General features: G+C 40.3%; 6 non-coding genes across 6 annotated transcripts; 3 read left to right on the top strand and 3 right to left on the bottom strand.

Moving 5' to 3' along the window:
* Positions 1–462: 462 nt before the first annotated feature.
* On the bottom strand, positions 463–603 carry LOC134603768 (U4 spliceosomal RNA). Its single transcript, XR_010090514.1, has one exon. It is a non-coding gene; the product is annotated as a U4 spliceosomal RNA (small nuclear RNA).
* Positions 604–2,019: 1,416 nt separating this feature from the next.
* Positions 2,020–2,236, bottom strand: LOC134603728 (small nucleolar RNA U3). Its single transcript, XR_010090479.1, has one exon. It is a non-coding gene; the product is annotated as a small nucleolar RNA U3 (small nucleolar RNA).
* Positions 2,237–4,968: 2,732 nt separating this feature from the next.
* TRNAE-CUC (transfer RNA glutamic acid (anticodon CUC)) lies at positions 4,969–5,040 on the bottom strand. The gene has a single exon. It is a non-coding gene; the product is annotated as a tRNA-Glu (tRNA).
* An 8,414-nt stretch (positions 5,041–13,454) lies between these two features.
* On the top strand, positions 13,455–13,528 carry TRNAI-AAU (transfer RNA isoleucine (anticodon AAU)). Its single transcript has one exon. It is a non-coding gene; the product is annotated as a tRNA-Ile (tRNA).
* Positions 13,529–17,256: 3,728 nt separating this feature from the next.
* Positions 17,257–17,371, top strand: LOC134603855 (U5 spliceosomal RNA). Its single transcript, XR_010090596.1, has one exon. It is a non-coding gene; the product is annotated as a U5 spliceosomal RNA (small nuclear RNA).
* Positions 17,372–19,036: 1,665 nt separating this feature from the next.
* On the top strand, positions 19,037–19,151 carry LOC134603784 (U5 spliceosomal RNA). Its single transcript, XR_010090530.1, has one exon. It is a non-coding gene; the product is annotated as a U5 spliceosomal RNA (small nuclear RNA).
* Positions 19,152–19,682: the final 531 nt, after the last annotated feature.

Genomic DNA, 19,682 nt, shown 5'->3' with positions numbered 1-19,682 from the left:
AGTTTCCAGAGACAAAATAAAGTCATTAATTAGAAATGTCACATATTTCTCAGAATTTAATCTGGAGATTATTTTATGTCCAAGATGTTAAAATTGTAAAGTGTTACAGAGCAATAGTAGCAATAGTAAAAATCTCCCAGCATGCTTAACTGTCATGGAATCAGGGCACATACAAACTGACAGGCGTCAAATGTTTGGGTATCAGCAAGTACCATTACGTTCTGTAGACAGGGGACTGCAAATCAGGAATAACACAATACATGTTTAGAGACAAGGCAAAGTAATATTCTAAAAGTAAAAACCCTTGTTTTTTTTGCATTATATGAGTTTATGAGCATTTATTTCTTAAACCAAATATTAAAAAAAAGTAATTCTAAGTGAATCTTACATTAGACAAACAATAAATCAATCTTGTTGAAAAATAGTTAAATATATTTTTTATTGTTGTACATGCAATTTCAGTCTCCATAGAGACTGTCAAAAATTGCCATTGCTGACTATATTTCAAGTCATCATGGCGGGGTATTGGTAAAAGTTTTCAATTAGCAATAATCACGCCTCGGATAAACCTCATTGGCTACGATACTGCCACTGCGCAAAGCTAACTCATATGATCAAAGTGCACAGTCAACATTCAGAAAACTCTCATTTGCGTTGTGGAGAGACATGTGTGCATGCTAGGTCTGTGCTATGCATTCTGGGAGGCAGTATGGTAATTACACTGCGAATAGGCTACCAATCCTCAGTCTGTTCCCAGGAGACTGAATTAGAGACAAATTGTAAATCGGATATTTCTCTTAGCTTCCTATCTGATGAGGTGACCAAGGACTGAGGTAAGCAAAATAAGTTTTATTTTAACCCTTTCTGCACTACGGGGAGGTGGGGAGGTGGGGAGGTGCAAGGGAGGGGAAGCTATAGTGCCAGGAAAAAAACCTTTAAGTAAGATTCCTGGCTCTCATACCCAGAGGGCTTGGAGGCGTGGCTTGAAGCTATTAATCGTTTAATATTAGATTTCGGCAATTCGTACTGCAGGCACTATAACAACTTCAATAAGATGAAGTTCTGTAAGTTCAATAAGATGAAGTTGTTAAAGTGCCGGTAGTGTCCCTTTAAAGGACTGATTTCTCTTTAAATAAGTCCTTTTATAAAGTAAGAAAGCAGGGACACTCTTACTGCCTAAAGCTTTTGTACCTACCTGATCTAGCAGTTTTTTATCCCTATTATAAATGTTGCAGTACTGTTTATGGACTGTGTTACATTGTACAGCACCCACTTTGTGCTTGAACACAGGAAATTCAGAAATTCAGAGTGTTATAAAAGCCTATGGACATTACAGCAAATATGCTTCCCACTGTCTTACGCGGTGTATTTATTATCTAACATAGAAGGACAGAAAACAGGACTGGGAACAAGTTTTAAGTGATCAGTAAACAGTTTAAATAGAACATTTTAGAACAGATCGGTAGCAAACTTTAATTTCTGGCGAAATCGAGATTCTTGAAAGAATTTGGAAGTGAACGGGTTAATTCACCCCATGTGTGAGAGTTTGATCCAACGCACCGGGGGACACAGGGGATTGAAATTTACTCTGTAATACTCACTAAACCAGAGTTAAAATGAGTACTTAATATAGATAATAAGTACTCTCCCTCCCCCCGCTGGATGTTAGGAAGCAGACACAAACCTTTTCAGTATGTGTACATTTAGTAAGAAATCAGACAATGTTTTAAATGGAATGCAATACATACAGCTACCAACAGATGACGTAAATACTGATAGATTTCAGAACATACACTTTGCAGCCAACAGATGGCGCATGACTGACAAATGATTACACACGACAAAAAAAGCCAAGAAATAACGCACACACTAATTAAAACATAGATAACAAATGAGACAATTTCAAAAACACTTTAGAGCATACCAGCTCCTGACGAGATATCTTTGTTAAGATAGTTGTAATAATATTTATTATAGATGCTTGCTTACGTAATCTATTCATTGACAGAGTATGTAGTAACCACTCAGCTTGTGTTCTCTCCCTCCTACTCTCCAATTAAGGAAATAGGAACGGTCATCAACAGCAACCAGCAGCTACAATAAAGCAGCACTGGGAGCCCACTTCACGCTCAGGAGAAAACACTCAAGCTCTTCCTCGTGGGTACTGAGTTTGGACACTTTAGAGCACATTTCACCAGTTACAAACTATAGAAATGATCCCTGAAAGTATAGTCTTAATGAACCTTTACTACAAGCAAAGAACAGGCTGCCAAAGGTTTCTATTACACATGTGGTGACATTCCGTACATTTCACATTTACACAAACATAAACAATATTATCAAACAAAATTTTTAAAAAATAATTCCTGAAGTTTCATAGGATTGCAATGCTTTTAAATAAAATTGACAAGATTGTTGGTGTGAAATAACAATGGCTTATTTTGCATACAACACGCCCACTAGCCAATGAGTCACAGCTTTCAGTTTGCAGGATTCTCCCAAAACTCCCACACTGCTCCCATACACACAGCCACATTCTATAACAGCGACTATCCTTCCCAATATCTTACTCAGTGTAATTATTATTATTCAGCATAAGACAAGGACAGTAAACAGGACTGTGGAAACAATTTTGTATTGATCAGTAAACAGTTTCAATGAAAATTTTTAGAACAGATCTGTACCAAAGTAAGTGTCAACTCGGGATGGAAGAGGTGCAGTATATAGGACACCGGGTGGGGTGCAAAAACTGGAACCGGCCAAGATAGAGGCAGTCGCTAGCTGGCCCAGTTCCCGCACCAAAACCCAAGTGCCTGCCTTCCTAGGGACTGCGGGGTCCTACAGGAAATTTGTCCCCAATTATAGCGCCATTGCTAAACCCCTCACCAACCTGACCCGCAAGAACCTGCCCCGACAGGTAGCTTGGACCCCAGAGTGAGAGCAGGCATTCCAAGCTCTCAAGGACACCCTGGTAAAAGCCCCTGTGCTGGCTGCCTCAATCACAGGAAAAGTTTTCTCGTCCACACAGATGCCTCTATGTTCGGACTGGGAGCAGTACTGAGCCAGGTCGGGGACGATGGCAGTTACCTCAGCAGGAAGCTCTTACCCAGGAGGTAAGCTACGCCGCCATCGAAAAGAAGTGCCTGGCGTTGGTGTGGGCACTCAAAAAACTGCTGCCGTACTTGTATGGACAGCAATTTACCCTGCTCACGGATCACAACCCGTTGGTGTGGCTTAACCGGGTCTTTGGGGAGAATGCCAGGTTTTTACGGTGGAGCCTGGCCCTGCAGCCGTATGACATTGCCATTAACTACAGACCCGGTAAGCAGAATGGCAATGCCGATGACCTGTCCAGGAAAATCGCCCTGGACAAGTGATCCATGGGTGCTTTCCCCGGACATCAACAGGTTGATCCGCTGGGATCCACCTGGATGCCGACTAGTGGTTAAGGGGGAGCTTTGTAGCGGGATCACCACTAAACCGTAAAGTGTGGTAGTGTATTTGCCTATGTTCCCCATGTATTCGTGATTACTTGTGTGTTTTACCTTCTCCCCGTTCGGGAGACTGCGTACGAACACAGCCCGTTCGTCTCACGAACGGGGACCACCCCAATACCCCATTTAGAATTTTTATTTAGAATGTTCACACCTCGCTAACGACTTGTGGAAACCACAAATTGCAAGGGAAGCTTTGGCGTGTGCCGACCCGTTCGTTAGACGAACGCCATCCAAGGGAGCACTCGCAGATTGGTTCTCACCTCGTTCGGCTCCCAAAAGAGGACCTCCCCAGCGACCCTTGGAGTGTTCACACTAATCAATTAGAATGTTGGCAACTTGTAATATAAGTGTGAAACCGCAAGGGAAGTAATTAATGAGTGCTTCCCTGGGTGGCCGCCATTCGTATAGATGAACGCCGGTCAGGGGGAGCATTCGTGTACGGAAAGGAGGCGCTTCCCTTGCTTGGTTTCACCCAGGTACCCCGTGAACAGAGGCTGTTCATGCTGGTTACCATTCTGGGGGTCCCTGAGATTGATGGGGACACTCTGTGTGGACAATGGCGGTTTGGCGGGCTTTCTGTACCTGGGAGCCCAGGAGGCGGGAATCTTTCACACGCACAGGCCCTTGGGAAGGGACATGGTGTGGCAGGAACAGGGGACAAAGGGACTAGGGACCCGGATCCAATATACGACCCCTGGGAGGGGAAGGACAAAGGGAGGGGACATTGTCTTTTACCTGTTTTCCACCCCCTTGCATGGGGAGAGTATAAAGCCGAGTGTGGCCAATAAAGCTTGTTGTTGTACCCCGGGAACTGTGTGTCGTCTAGTTACTGGGGGAAAATGGGTCTGGTCAATAATTAATAGCGGAGGTAACCAGCCGGGTTACCCAGGGTCTGTTACACTAACATACTCTGCTTTCTTGCCTTTTACTAAATATTTCTGTGGAAAGGAGCAGCTTTTATGAAATCTGACAAAGGTCAGGCTATATAATTGTTTTTAAAAAATTGTTTTTAAAAAAAAATTATTTTATGGTTGTTATAATGCCCGAAAGAATTATTTGTGTAAATCTGGCTACGTATTTGCACTCCTACTCCAAAGCAAAAGTGTCTCTAAACGTCAAAAACAATGTGTGTGTAGCTCACTTAACAGCCATTATTCAACACTTCTCAAGTTCATTGTACAACGAGCTCTGGAATAGACTAGCTTCAGGTTGACCAAATAGTTAGCCATTCTCTTCACTTATGTTTTTTGCTTTAACTTTTATTTTTATTTGGGTGCTATTAGCATTTTTTTCAAGTGGGCATTGTTCTTCTCTGTATGTTACTTGGTATTCTGGTAAGACAACAAAAATATATGCTATATTTCTAATGTTTCCTCTTTTTTCGAAAGTCATATAATAGCACTTTCCTGCTAGTGTTGAGAGTGATATAATTTAAAAAAAAAACCCATCAAATAATTATTGAAAACTACTATTCCCTGACCGGGAATCGAACCCGGGCCGTGGCGGTGAGAGCGCCGAATCCTAACCACTAGACCACCAGGGAAAGATGCAAAATGTCAATTAACGTAAATGTAAATTGAAAGACATGAACCACCTTCAATCTCAGAAATAACAGTAAATTCAATCCACATAGGAATTCCTTATAGCCTTAGAACTTAATATAAAATATGTGGAAACTATACAGTATGAGATTACTAACATGCATTTCTTTAGTCACCCATTTATTGGCTCATGTAAATTCTGTATTGTCATACTACATAAGACAACATCTATAATCAAAGTACTGAAGTGTGGCTCAGTGGCAAGACAGCAGGCAAGGGACACAGAAGGATCCAGGTTCAGTAAAGCACCTTTGGTATGGCCCTGCCTGGATGTCACAGTGACAATTACATTAATGTCCCTTTTACCTGGACTGACTTACACTGAACAAAAGGTATTGTACGAAACTGGTTCGTGGATTGCAGGATAACACTTACAAGGAAAGGTTACAGGAACTTAACATGTATAACTTGGAGGAAAGACGTGACAGGGGGGATATGATAGAAACATTTAAATACATAAAGGGAATCAACACAGTAATGGAAGAGACTATATTTATAAGAAGAAAAACTACCACAACAAGAGGACATAGTCTTAAATTAGAGGGGCAAAGGTTTAAAAATAATATCAGGAAGTATTACTTTACTGAGAGGGTAGTGGATGTATGGAATATCCTTCCGGCTGAAGTGGTAGAGGTTAACACAGTAAAGGAGTTTAAGCATGCGTGGGATAGGCATAAGGCTATCCTAAGGCCAGGGACTAATGAAAGTATTTAAAAAAATTGGGCAGACTAGATGGGCCGAATGGTTCTTATAAAGCCAGGGACTAATGAAAGTATTTAAAAAAAAGTGGGCAGACTAGATGGGCCGAATGGTTCTTATCTGCCGTCACATTCTATGTTTCTATAACCATAAGGAGCACAAGGAATGCAGATAGGATGTTTCAATACATACATATACTTTATATGCTCCCAGAAGTCAATTTTCTATCCTTTTTTTCCCACTCCAGCTTAAACTCTATGCAGACCACTGTATTCAAGTGGATATTTTAGTTACAGCTTCCCATTGATACTGCACTGTGGTGACATTCTGTCATCAAACTAATATGGTGACCAGGGGTCATGTGACCAAGCTCATGTATGCCTTTCTCACAGTGGGATAAGCTTTACCTTTGATATGGTAATTCAATACCTTTACAGGTCAGGAAAGAGATAACCACTCCCCCCTATCCCCATTCCTTTCTGTTCCTTCTTGGCTGCGCTACTAAGCAGACCCTTAAGTAGACATGGGCTAATTTTTATCATGGTGAACTGTGAGTGGGATTTGGTTATTTTATAAGATTTAGTTGTTATTGTTAGTTAGGTTGTTGTTGCTGTTGTTGTTGTTGTTGGTATAGTTAGTTAGATTGTGTGTCATTATTTGCATGTTGTTGTTGTTTTGTCTCTGAATAAATATTTGTTAAAGTAGACGGACCAGAGTTTATATGTGTATGCGTACATAATAATTTATAGAGTTTGGTAATACACCACATGTGGCGACCATGAATTTTAGACTTCTACAACAAATGTTTGTGAGGCGCAATAACTACCATATTGATACATAATCTAAGAGCAAGAGACTTTATAGCATAGGATTCGTTGTTGAAACAAATATACAAATGTGTTTTGTTGACTGTTTTAAATTTGTGTATTGTGACTGACATATTTTGTTGCAAATTGTAGCATTTATAGGTTTCACTTTGTTTCTGTACAGTTTTAAAGTATTGGTGATAAAAAGGGAAAATTGAATAGTTTCACTGCATTGGAACCTTTGATGTTTTGGCCATTTTAATAGCCCATGTGCTGTATTGTCTCTCTCTTGTTGCAACTAACCAGAATGAAACTTAATCTATTTTAATTGTTTTCTTAGATGTTACATTTTGAGGCTTCCCTGCATTCTAAGTTTAAATAGCAAACATTTTTTGTTGTTGTTATCTTTTGTCTGTTTGAATAATTGAATTCAGGATAGGAGCATAATGTTTGTGCATTATGACTGACAGAACGTATTTTGTTGCAAATTGTAGCATTTATAGTTTAATTTTGTTTCTGCACAGTTTTAAATTATTGGTGATTAAAGGGGAAGATTGAATAGTTGCACTGCATTGGTATTATTGATGTTTCGGCCATTTTTAATAGCCCATGTGCTGTATTGTCTCTCTCCTGTTGCAACTAACTAGAACTAAACTGAATATATTGTAATTGTTTTTGGATGTTACATTTTGTACATTTTGTGGCTTTCATTGCATTCTAAGTTTAAATAGCAATCTGTTTGGTTTTTTTTTTGTTGGTTCTCTTTTGTCTGTTTGAACCATTGAATTCTGGGTAGGAGCATTGTGTTTACATGATAAAGGTATTGGGGCTAATACAGTGTGGTGGCTATTGTTTAGCCAGGTTACCATTTCCATTTTTACACTGGAGTGTGTTTAATAGAAAATGAAAAGTTTGTATTTGAGGTAAATATTATGAAGTAAAGGTGCCTAGATTTTTATATGGTTGGGAATGATCATTGTGCTGAAGTTACAGTCAGGTATTTTTCAGTTCCCATATCTTCCTTTTAAATCATTCTGTTTATTTGTAAACCCCCCACCCCCTCCCCTTAAACAAACAGGGTGGTTTTGTGTTTTGCTATCTGTGGGCATTTCTCGTATTGAGACTGTGACGTTTTTTTCTTAAAAGACAAGAGTTTGTTTGAATAGGTTAATGTAATTACGTTTTTCAAATGGTCCAATCTCTTTGGAGCCAGTTTCAGTTGTTTTTTTAAATTAATGCCATTGTTAAAAGCTTGTTGTTGTTTTTTTTTTTTTTTTAGTCTGCTAGTCTATTTCGATTAAAGAGCTCAGTTTTAAAATGTCATTTCTGGGTACTAAGTATTTTTCTGTAGACGTACTAGAGTACTTCAAGAATGACATTGACAAACATGATGGACCATATGAGCTTCCAGAACCAGCAGGCCCCAATTGTGGAAAATATGAAGGTTTCATGGATGTTTTGACACAGATTGTTGCTAATAAAAAGTGCCATATTAAGAAAAGGAAAAGCTTGGTTGTTGCTACAATAAGGGGTTTGGCAAGCATGGTAGTCGAATTGCAGCAAGCTAATTTAGTAACCACTAATAAAATGGAAGATGCTCTTGATAAAAGAGATTGTTTTAAAATAGCTGCCCTAAGAACAAACAAAATGATCGAGGGGTTGGAGAAGGAATTAAAGGAAATAGAACAACAGAGAGATGCATATAGTGCTAAGATCACTGAACTCCAAGACCTAGTCATGGAATATAAAATGAAAATTAAAGAAAACACAAATAAATGGGATAAGGAGATTCCTAGAGTATGCCCAGACCAGTCGTATTATATATCTGAAAGTAAAGAACCAGTGCTGGGAACAAAACACAAGGGAAATGTGCCAATTGTAAATGGTGTCCCACAAGCCCCTATAATAATAACTGAACATTTTAATGTAAGAGAAATGCCTACTAGCTTCTCTAGACAGACAAGGACTATGTCAATCACAGACAAAGATAATTTCCAGAAATGGTGGGGAAGTATGCCAACTGACGACTTTAACACCTTTACACATTGGTTTATGAGGGGAGCAAATAGAGCAAAAAGAGGAGGTCTTAACTTAGAAGAATGGACAGAACTGTTAGAATATGCTATGGGTCCTTTGGCTAGCAGACTATTTGGATTTAATAACAGTGTGTCTGATCAGGCAGGAAGAATTGCTGCAACAAATTTCTATCTAGTCAGCATAGAGAAAGAAATAGCTAATATTATGATGAGGCCAGCAGATGGTCCTAGAGAGGTAGCTCAAAGGATATTGTTCTGGTATACGCTACGCCAACCTCAACAGCCTCTGGTCTTGGGCTCACCAGAACACATTGCTAAAGTAATGGAAGCCCTTCCCTGGGAGTGTCAAGAATTTGTCAGGCTTTTTGATCCAACACCAGCAGACTTAGAGATTGTACTAACTAGAGCTGACAATTGGTGGATTAAGCATCCTTCCTCAGAACAGGCCTTCTCCGTTTCAGCCATAAGAACATTCAAGGTTGACTCTGGTAGAGATTTAGATGGTAAATGGAGAAGCCAGAGGTGGGATGTACCCGAACAAGAGGGATAATGAGAACTGGACCAAAACAGGACTTTGACAAAAGATGGAGAGATCCACAGAGGGACCATAGGAATAGGGACAGTGCTAAAAGAAGCAATGTAATGGGAGATAATTGGAAAAATAGATGGGAGGGGCCTAAGGTAATCAATAATAATTGGAATAATAATAATACATGGGAGAGGCTAAAAAGGAGAGAGAATAACTGCAAAAATCACAGTTGGCAAGAAAAACAGAGAAACAACAGGAACAGTTATTGGGAGAATAATTGGAGAAGGAACCATAGATGCAGGGGTGTATTTGCCGCGAGGCAAACAAGGCATTTGCCTTGGGCGGCATTTTCCAGGGGGCGGCAAAAAAAGCCGCCCCCAAACGCCCAGGGCAAATGCCTTGTTAGCCTTGCGGCTAACAGACATCCTGGGCTGGTGGCTGCTGGGCTGGTTGCTGGGCGGGCGGGCGGGCAGGCGGCTGGCGAGGGAGCACTTCCTCTGAGCTGTCTGCTCAGCTCCCTCGCGCGCCGCAGAGTGAGGCTGGGAGCCGGAATATGACGTCATATTCCGGCTCCGCCTCCCAGCCTCACTCTGCGGCGCGCGAGGGAGCTGAGCAGACAGCTCAGAGGAAGTGCTCCCTCGCCAGCCGCCCGCCCAGCAACCAGCCCAGCAGCCCGACCGGCAGCCCCACTAGACCCCAGGGAGAGGGAGAACCCCCCCAGCATTCCCAAAGGTAAGGAGGCTGGGGGGGTAAATTAAAAAAAAAAATGAGTTAATGTGAGTGAGTGTGTCTGTTAGTGAGTGTGTGTGAGTGTGTCTGTTAGTGAGTGTGTGTGAGTGTGTCTGTTAGTGTGTCTGTTAGTGAGTGTGTGTGAGTGTGTGTGAGTGTGTCTGACTGTGTGTCTGTTAGTGTGTGTGAGTGTGTCTGTTAGTGAGTGTGAGTGTGTCTGTTAGTGTGTGTGTGTGTCTGTTAGTGAGTGTGAGAGTGTGTGTGAGTGTGTCTGACTGTGTGTGTCTGTTAGTGTGTGTGAGTGTGTCTGTTAGTGAGTGTGAGTGTGTCTGTTAGTGTGTGTGAGTGTCTGTTAGTGTGGCTGTTAGTGTGTGGCTGTTAGTGTGTGGCTGTTAGTGAGTGTGAGTTTGTCTGTTTGTCTGTTAGAGTGTGTGTGTGTGAGAGTGTGTCTGTTAGAGTGTGTGTGTGTGTCTGACTGTGTGTGTCTGTTAGTGTGTGTATGTCAGTGTGTGTGAGTGTCTGTTAGTGAGTGTGTGAGTGTGTCTGTTAGCAGCTAACAGACACACTCACACACTCACTAACAGACACTCACACACACTGACATACACACACTAACAGACACACTCACTAACAGACACACTCACTAACAGACACACTCACTAACAGACACTCACTAACAGACACACTCACTAACAGACACACTCACACACAGACACACTCACACACAGACACACTCACACACAGACACACTCACACACAGACACACACACACACTGACAGATACGCATCCATTAGCTAACAGTTAGCTAATGGATGCGTATCTGTCAGTGTGTGTGTGTATTTAGAAGGCGGGGGAAGGGTTGGGTGGGGGTGGCGGGGGTGGGGGGGGGTGGGGGTGAGGGGGGCGCCTGAGTTTTGTCCTGCCTAGGGCAGCACAAAACCAGGATACACCCCTGCATAGATGGGATGAGCATCAGACTAATAGACGGAATTGGGATAATTGGAGGAATAAAGAAAGGAATAGAGACTACTGGGACCTAAAGAGACAGACTGAGAGATTGGAGGCAGACATGAAAGCACTTAGGGAACAGATGAGGGAGGGAAATACTGATCAATTGGGGTTCCCCAGTAATTAATAACTCCCATAATGTTTGTTGTCCTCTACATCTGTATGTATGTATGTTTGTTTTTCTTTTGTTTCTATATTTTATCTGTCTCACCATTATCTCGTAACACTCCAGTTTAAAGAGGACCTTAGTATGTATTGTTATATATATATATATATATATATATATATATATATATATATTCATATTAAGGATAAGCCTCTAAATTCATGAATTACAGTCAGGTGCGCCAAATTCCAAATATTTTTTTTTTTATTAGTTTAGCACGCCTGCACTGCCAGCTATGTTTTTTTTTGTTTGTTTTTTGTTTTTTTTATGCTGGATTAATAATTTTAAAAAATCATAGTTTAAGTGAATTGTGGCCAACGTGAGGCTTATATTTGATCACACTGGAGAGATGTGATAGTGTAACTTTCTGTTTACAACAGTAAAAACATTAAAAGCATTTTTTTTTATTTGGTTCCCAACAAATATAGCCTCAAGTTGATTTTTGATTGATCTATAGATTGCACGCTGCCAAACTGTGTCATGGTAGCATTCAGTCTATTTTTTTTTTTCTTCTCTCTCTCCATCTTTGATGCTTTTTTTTTTTTTTTTTTTTTTTTGCTTTTTGTCATTAAGAATATAGGGAAATTAGATTGCCTTGAGTGAAGATGGCATAAAGAATAAAGTGACAATGTATGCTATTTGTTCTATTTGGCTATACGCAGGGGATTAAATAGTTGTGGGTATGAGAATTTGCACCTATGTTCAATTGCGAATACATTTTTCACCCTTACATCTTTCCCACTCACATTCATGTATTGTAATTTTCAGTTAAAACTATGTACATTTTGTGATTATTGCATGTATTCACCAGTAAATTATAAAATAACTAATATGGTTTTGTGTTCAACTCTCCATCAGGTGTGGAGTAAATGTCTAAATTAATCAAAATTTCAGGAGACATTTGTGGGTCTTTTACCTACATCTAAAATGTAAACATAGCCTTAAGACACCACAACCAAATAGATTTTATTAGACAAAACTAGTTAAGCCTTTGACACAAGACAATACGCTGATTACTGTTGTACATTTTTCATTGTCTGTGTTTGATTCAAAGAACATTTTAATTGGAAGGCCCAGAGAGGTGAAGGTAACTGACATGTCCTGTCACAGTTTACTATACAGATGAAGAAGTGCTGGGATTACCAAGACAAACTATTATCATGAAAATGATTACTATTCAGATGAAGAGGTGCTGGGATTACACGTCAAACTATTATCCTGAAAATGGATACTATACAGATGAAGAAGTGCTGAGATTACCAAGTCAAACTATTAACACAGCCCAGAATGAGGATAAAGTAACAGCAAGAAGCAGGAATTTGTGTCATTTCAAGGTGGTCACAGAATGAGTTTCCCCTACACTCATGAACTTGCATGTGCCATTAAACAAACAAACCTCAAGCTTTGTAATGGATTGGCTAAGACAATGTTCAAGGAGAATTCATTCTAAAATCACAGCTATCAAACACACAGATCAGTCACAGTCTTCAGATTCCAGTCCCAGGCTAAACTAAACATCACATTGTGTCATAAACTAGTGATAATTACTGTATGGGGTTGATTGTGTCTGGATTTTACTTTACTTCACATGAACACATTGCCATATAATATTAATGAACAACTACCAGGGTTCTTACCAACCCACTAGGGCAGTAGTTAATTTAAAAACGGAACAACTGAAAACAATAGAAATTGGGGGAATGTGCGGTGATGCAACCCCTGTTTGACTATATTCTTTCTCTCGCTTTTAAATGTGCTCAACATAAGAGAAAAAAAAGTGAGGGAATGTGGTGACATTCTGTCATCAAACTAATATGGTGACCAGGGGTCATGTGACCAAGCTCATGTATGCCTTTCTCACAGTGGGATAAGCTTTACCTTTGATATGGTAATTCAATACCTTTACAGGTCAGGAAAGAGATAACCACTCCCCCCTATCCCCATTCCTTTCTGTTCCTTCTTGGCTGTGCTACTAAGCAGACCCTTAAGCAGACATGGGCTAATTTTTATCATGGTGAACTGTGAGTGGGATCTGGTGATTTTATAAGATTTAGTTGTTATTGTTAGTTAGGTTGTTGTTGCTGTTGTTGTTGTTGTTGTTGTTGTTGGTATAGTTAGTTAGATTGTGTGTCATTATTTGCATGTTGTTGTTGTTTTGTCTCTGAATAAATATTTGTTAAAGTAGACGGACCAGAGTTTATATGTGTATGCGTACATAATAATTTATAGAGTTTGGTAATACACCACCTGCACTACCTGGCATCTACAGCGACAGTGGCTTGTTGGGTATGTAGGCTTCTTTCTCTAACTGGGATTGATCACTCCTCGAGGGCCCATTCAGTTGGCTCCTGTAGACATAGCTGTCAGTACCATGACTATCGTGGCCGGTTAGCTCAGTTGGTTAGAGCGTGGTGCTAATAACGCCAAGGTCGCGGGTTCGATCCCCGTACGGGCCAGTTAAGTTTTGGTTATCATCTCCAAGGCAAAACTTTCAAATAGCCAGAGAATCATGGGGAACCTTGCTTTTAGACACCGGTAAGGTAATGAAGGTTTTAAACCCTTCAGCAACTTGTAATGGGAGGGAAAGGGGCACTAGAGGGTCCTGCAGTGCCAGTAAACTTGGTTTCTTAGCGCTATAGGGTCTTTAGGTTCCCCCCACCCTCAGGATCCCACTCCCGTTGGGTCCAAGGGGGCTGAAGTGATTAAACACTCGCCTTTCTCCAGTGCCGGGCTCCCTCGGTGCTGGGAAACTCTCCTCCTCCTCCTGACGTCAGCGCTGAATGAGCATGCGCGGCAAGAGCCGCCCGTGCATTCAAAGCGCCCATAGGAAAGCATTTTCTTAATGCTTTCCTCTGGACGTCCAGCGTCCAGCGTCTTGATTTTCACAGTGAGAAGCGCAGAAGCGTCTCTAGCGGCTGTCAGTGAGACAGCTACTAGAGGCTGGACTAACCCTAGTGTAAACATAGCAGTTTACAGCTGCAGGGTTAAAATCTGTGGGACCTGGGACACAGACCACTTCATTGAGCTGAAGTGGTCTGGGTGACTATAGTGGTCGTTTAAGGACAGAGACAATTGTACAAGTTCTGATCAAAGCAAAACCTGGAATTTGACTATGTGTCTGTTCAACCATAATTCACCTTTTTCATATTAAGTGCACCCACACTTATTATAGATATTTTTTTTCAGGAGAAGCAGGGCTTTCATTTCACATCAAATATTTCTATCTGGAACTATTTAATATGAATAAAATCTAAAACAAAGTTTAAGAAATGTTATATTTTTTTAGTTCTGCATGGCATTTTAACTGTGAATATCATAATACTGTTAGCTTTTATTGCAGTAAAATACACATATTTGTATTCAGCAATGTCTCATGAGTACTCCCATGTACAGGAACTAAAAGGAGAGGTGGGAGAGGAAAATAATGTCTGGTCTCTGAGCAGGATGGGCATCAACCCTATATGTAAGCGACAAAAAAAGGAAACAAGCTTTGCCCAGACCAAAGTGTACTGAAAAATGCTTTACAAATTAACTTTTAAGAACTATCATTTAAAATCAGTCATAATGAGGAAGTGAGTGGGAATTGTACAGACTCCCTTAAACAGAGGTACCTTAATAGGTGCAAAATAAAGCACAATGTTGTCTAAAGCAACTATGTTGCAACGTGCTTTATAAAAAGAGAGAATTGTTGCTCTTGCTGGCAGAGACAGCTTCACTGTAGTGAAATGATTAAGCACACAGAGATGAATCTTTCTGCTGCTGATAGAGACCTGTGAATATGTGTCTCGTGCAGCAAAAAGGGGAGTTGGTCAAAAAATGATGCAGACTCCCTTAGAAGGGAGCTTTGTGAGTGCAAGGATACAATACTGTGCTGTCTAAAGCCACAGTGTTGTTATGTAACAGGTGTTGCTAATGCTAGCAGAGAATGAAAAATATGTGTCTCATGCAGCTACACGTTAGTGAAGAACATTTAGCACACACTAATACATCTTCCTGTTACTGCCAGAGACCTCTGAATGTATGTCTCATGCAGCCCACTTGTCACTGCAAATACTGTGCTGTCTAAAGCCACAGTATTGTTGCTAGTACCTGTTACTGGCAGAGACAATGCACAAGTTGTCAGCTTGTTCAGCATAAGGTTCTATATAGATAGTTGCCGTCTGGGAGGAGTTGGACTGATCGGTCTGAGCGGGAAAAACCCTAATCTGAGCCTTCAAGGGCACCTGAGTAGAATAATACACTTAAACTATCTATACTAAGTGCATGCCTAAAGTGCATAGAATTCTATAGTAAGATCGTTGGTAATATGCTATTACTATAGTGCACATAACACTGAATCTAGCCTGGTAAGGTGAAGTGAAATCCTTCCTGTCAGCCCTCTATGGATCGTGAGTCAAATGATGTTCACATATGGCAGTCCGAGAGTGCGAGTGTACCCTGAAGCGCGTTTCGCCGGCTTGGGCGGCTCTTCAGGGTTTTTTTAGCCAATGGTTTTACAGTGTTTCCTCTCGCTGTCACGCATTTGTCCTTGCACAATCTGAAGTCCGTCGTAACTTTTCCAGAGGCGGTTCGCACAAAGTTGGCCAAAGAAGTACGTTTATGGAGGTTGGCGGGCACCTTGTTATAAATTCCACTTAAGGGTTTATATATTTCCCACTTAGGTGTAGTCCCAAAAAGGAAAGTTCAGGCCTTCTTTGAGCCGTGTCCTTTGGTAGTGGTGCTGACCTTGTGGGGCTAGCAAATACGTAATCCACAGGTGGTCTTCTTCACGGATAATCTAGCAGTTGTACACTCGGAACTGTCTTTCAGCAGCTTCAAGGCCGGTGGTGAGTTTTCTGTGGGGCTTTGTTCTCTTGTGTATGGAGTTAAATGTCTCTTTCCGGGTGCAGCATGTCCCTGGTTACCTTAATGCAATTGCAGACTCTCTCTCTCGTTTTCCGTGGGAGCGGTTCAGGCAGGCAGCACCGGAGGGCCTGCCCTGTCTGGAAGTGATGTGGAAGCTTAGGACGTCATGCTTGCAGGATGGGTGAGGTCTTCGCTATCTCCTGCTACATGGAAGGCGTATGAGAGGGTCTGGCAGGATTGGTACCGACTGGTGGCGCAGGTAGGGTCAATTAAGGGGTATTGCTATTTACTGACTAATCTGGCTCGGGAGGGATGTATTAACAAGTGCATGTCAGCACTAGCCTTAAACCATATGTTTTAGTTTTAATATGTTTTGGATCAATGTCCGCGTTAACGCACCTATTTTATTACTGGTTTTGCAGGATAATTATTTTAATAAATTGTCTGCAGCTTTATCTTATACCCATAATCGGTGTTGTGTTTTATTTACTATACCAAGCTTTGTATTTGCTAGAGCAAGCTTAAACATTGCAGGTACAACCTGGAAATGTAGTGTTGAGGAAAGTGTGGACAAAGGACGACACTGGCGTTCACATGGTTAACAGCTGCAGGACGCAACAGTTGCTCAAAGAATTCATGTAACAGCATATCAGCTCGGGGCGTACCTAATTTACATACCCACAATGCTTTGCAAAACAAAATGGCCATTTTTATTTACGTATTCAAATAATGATAAGTTTTTTTTTTTGTCATTCTTTCTTTTATTGGGGCACTGGGGTGTAGTGTACAAAAAAATAAAGGGAGGGTGCAATAGTAGATAGGCGCATATTACATTTACATTTGTGTAGTATTACGAAAGCACTCTTGAAATTAATAGCCTCTTTGAACTTTTTTGGAAAACAAGCAATGCAGTCTACAAACAGGAAATGTAGTTTTGAGGGATGTGTGGACAAAGTACGACCCCAGCAATCACATGGTTAACAGCTGCAGGGCTCAACAGTTAGACAAAGCATGCGGTCAACAGCATGTCAGCTGGGTACGTGCCTAATTTACATACCCACAATGCATTGCAAGGCATGATGGCCGTGTTCAATTAGCTACTAAATTAATAACAGTTTTTAAGAGGCAATACCGTACACGGTATGTTTTTTATTTAACCCCTTTTAAGGACACAACTTCTGGAATAAAAGGGAATCATGACGGAATATATCCGCCATGTGTCCTTAAGGCGGTAATAATTATACTGGTTTCTCCATGTTGCAGTTTATTGTAGTATTGCTCTCCATATGTTTAGAAGCACATGTCTGAAACTGATGTGCTACTGTGACTTTTTGGTTGTATGCTCTGGTTTCTCTTCAGACCGAATAAATCTTTCGCCTTTTACTAAAGATTTCCGTGGAGAGGAACAACCATGAGTTTCATTCAATTTTTTGAGGCCTGACCTGTGTCAGGTTAAATAATTGTTTAATAAAAGAGACCATTATAGTAATTAGAACAAATCTTTTGCTGTTCTGAATATGTCATTGCCTTCTACGGCCGAAAGGTCTCTAAAGTGTAAAGGCGATATGTGTATGGACAAGATAATGGTCATTATTTGTCACATCTTAAGTACATCTTTCTAAAATGAGATTCTTGTCCCTTATGTCTGCTCACTCGCCTTCCCTTCTTTTTATCCTTTGTTTGTCTTGGTCTTCCAATATCTTTTCTTCTATTTTTAGCTTTCTTCATGAGCTCTGGAATAGACTAGCTTCTAATATAGGGGGCCCCCACCCACCCCCTTATCCGAATAGCCCGAATTTTGTCCAAATTCACATTCGGACCGAAACGAATTGCACATGTCTAACAAATAGTGATAATAATAGCAGAATAAATAAAGATAGTAACTGTAGTATAAAATGATATGGTCTGGTTCTTCCTGGAAGGGACACTACATGTGTAATAGAAACATGAAAGGATAAGTAAACTATCCAAAAAGAATCCAATACAAATACGTGGATACAATGTTGCTAATCCACCTCTAGATGTCACTCAATAGCCGTATAAAGTCCTGTAGGAAATTGCAACATAGTAGCTGAAATTCTACAAGATATTATAGTTTCCTATTTTCATGCAGAGTGATTCCCCAGGCTATAGTATGAATCTAGGAGTCAAAATATATATAAATCTTGGGCAACAGGGAAGGTGCCGATTGGTCCCTATTATAGTCTAACAATTAGCCAAATAGCTAGTCCCTACGTATTTGTCAGCCGGCACATGTTCCCTCCATGCTCTGAGCCCAATAATCAAGTAGTGCAAGATTAGTTTCAATAAATAACCCTATGCCCAACCATATAAAGAGGGATTGAGAAACCCTATTGGACAAAGCCAGAGTAAGGTATAGGCATCCCCAACTCCGAAGGCTGGTGTCAAAAGTTAAAGTACAGTCTAAGAGCCTCCTGGTTCGGGAGATACACCAGAAAGCCCCCTTCCAGTTTGTCCAGTTCTTGTAACAATGATTATGCAAATTGTGTTAGTTGTTAAATGTCAGTTCTTGCAAATGGCCCAACAGTACATAAAGTAATATGTCCTATTGTGTTTTACACCCCACCTCCTATAGACTGTAAGCTCGTTTGAGTAGGGTCCTCTTCAACCTATGGTTCTTGTAAGTTTTCTTGTAATTGTCCTATTTATAGGTAAATCCCCCCTCTTATAATATTGTAAAGCTCTACGGAATCTGTTGGCGCTATATAAATGGCAATAATAATAATAATAATAATAATAATTTGTTTCTTAGTTATAAACAGTAAATGTAGTTTTGAGGGTTTAGACAAAGTGCAACCCCAGCACTCACATGGTTAACAGCTGCAGGGCTCAACAGTTAGACAAAGCATGCAATTGCTTTGCGAGCTGGGGGCGTGCTTAATTTACATACCCATATTGCATTGCAAAAAATAATGCCCATTTTTATGTACTTGTTAAAATAATGATAAGCTTTTAATACATACTATGATGTGTATTCATTTAATAATTAATCAGACCGTATTCTCCAAGCTACCTTCTCTCTAAATGCTTAAGGATTCTCTCTATATGCTTAAGAGGACATTTGTGTACCCGCTCTGCTACTCAGGTTGTCATTTGGTATACTCTGGTTTCTCTTCAGACCGAATAAATCTTTCGCCTTTTACTAAAGATTTCCGTGGAGAGGAACAACCATGAGTTTCACTCAATTTTTTGAGGCCTGAGTAATGTCAGGCTACATTAAGTGGTAAAATGTCAGATTTAAGTAACAAGTTAAACAAAGCATCTCATTGAAATGGTTACATTATCAATGAAATATTTGTTTAATAGTATCATTCTTTCATCCGTGTGATCATACCTATAATTTCACTTTCCTAAGACACTGTCAATAATTGCCAGAGACGAAGTAAAGTCATTAAAAAAGAATTTCATATAGTTTCAGTATTTGCTCTGGAGATACTTCTGTGTCCAAAATTTGCCTGTGAACCCACACAAGTAAAACATTAAAATATGCATAATAATATAAAACCACACGTCAATTACCTTCAATAATGGCAATTATTTTTACTCACTAAATTTAAATTAACAATAAATCTTAATTAAAGCATCTACCAGCATGCTCTCCTCTCTTTGAATATTTGCATACGTAGAATAACTACATATCCCTGCATGCTCTTGTTTCTTGAAATCTGTGCACTAACATGATGAACTACACATCCCAGCATGCACTACTTCCGGGTACACTCAAAATACACCGAGCATTTATTC

Source organism: Pelobates fuscus, chromosome 3 (assembly GCF_036172605.1).
Source record: "Pelobates fuscus isolate aPelFus1 chromosome 3, aPelFus1.pri, whole genome shotgun sequence".
NCBI lineage: Eukaryota > Metazoa > Chordata > Amphibia > Anura > Pelobatidae > Pelobates > Pelobates fuscus.
This window is presented reverse-complemented; position numbering and strand designations above follow the sequence as displayed.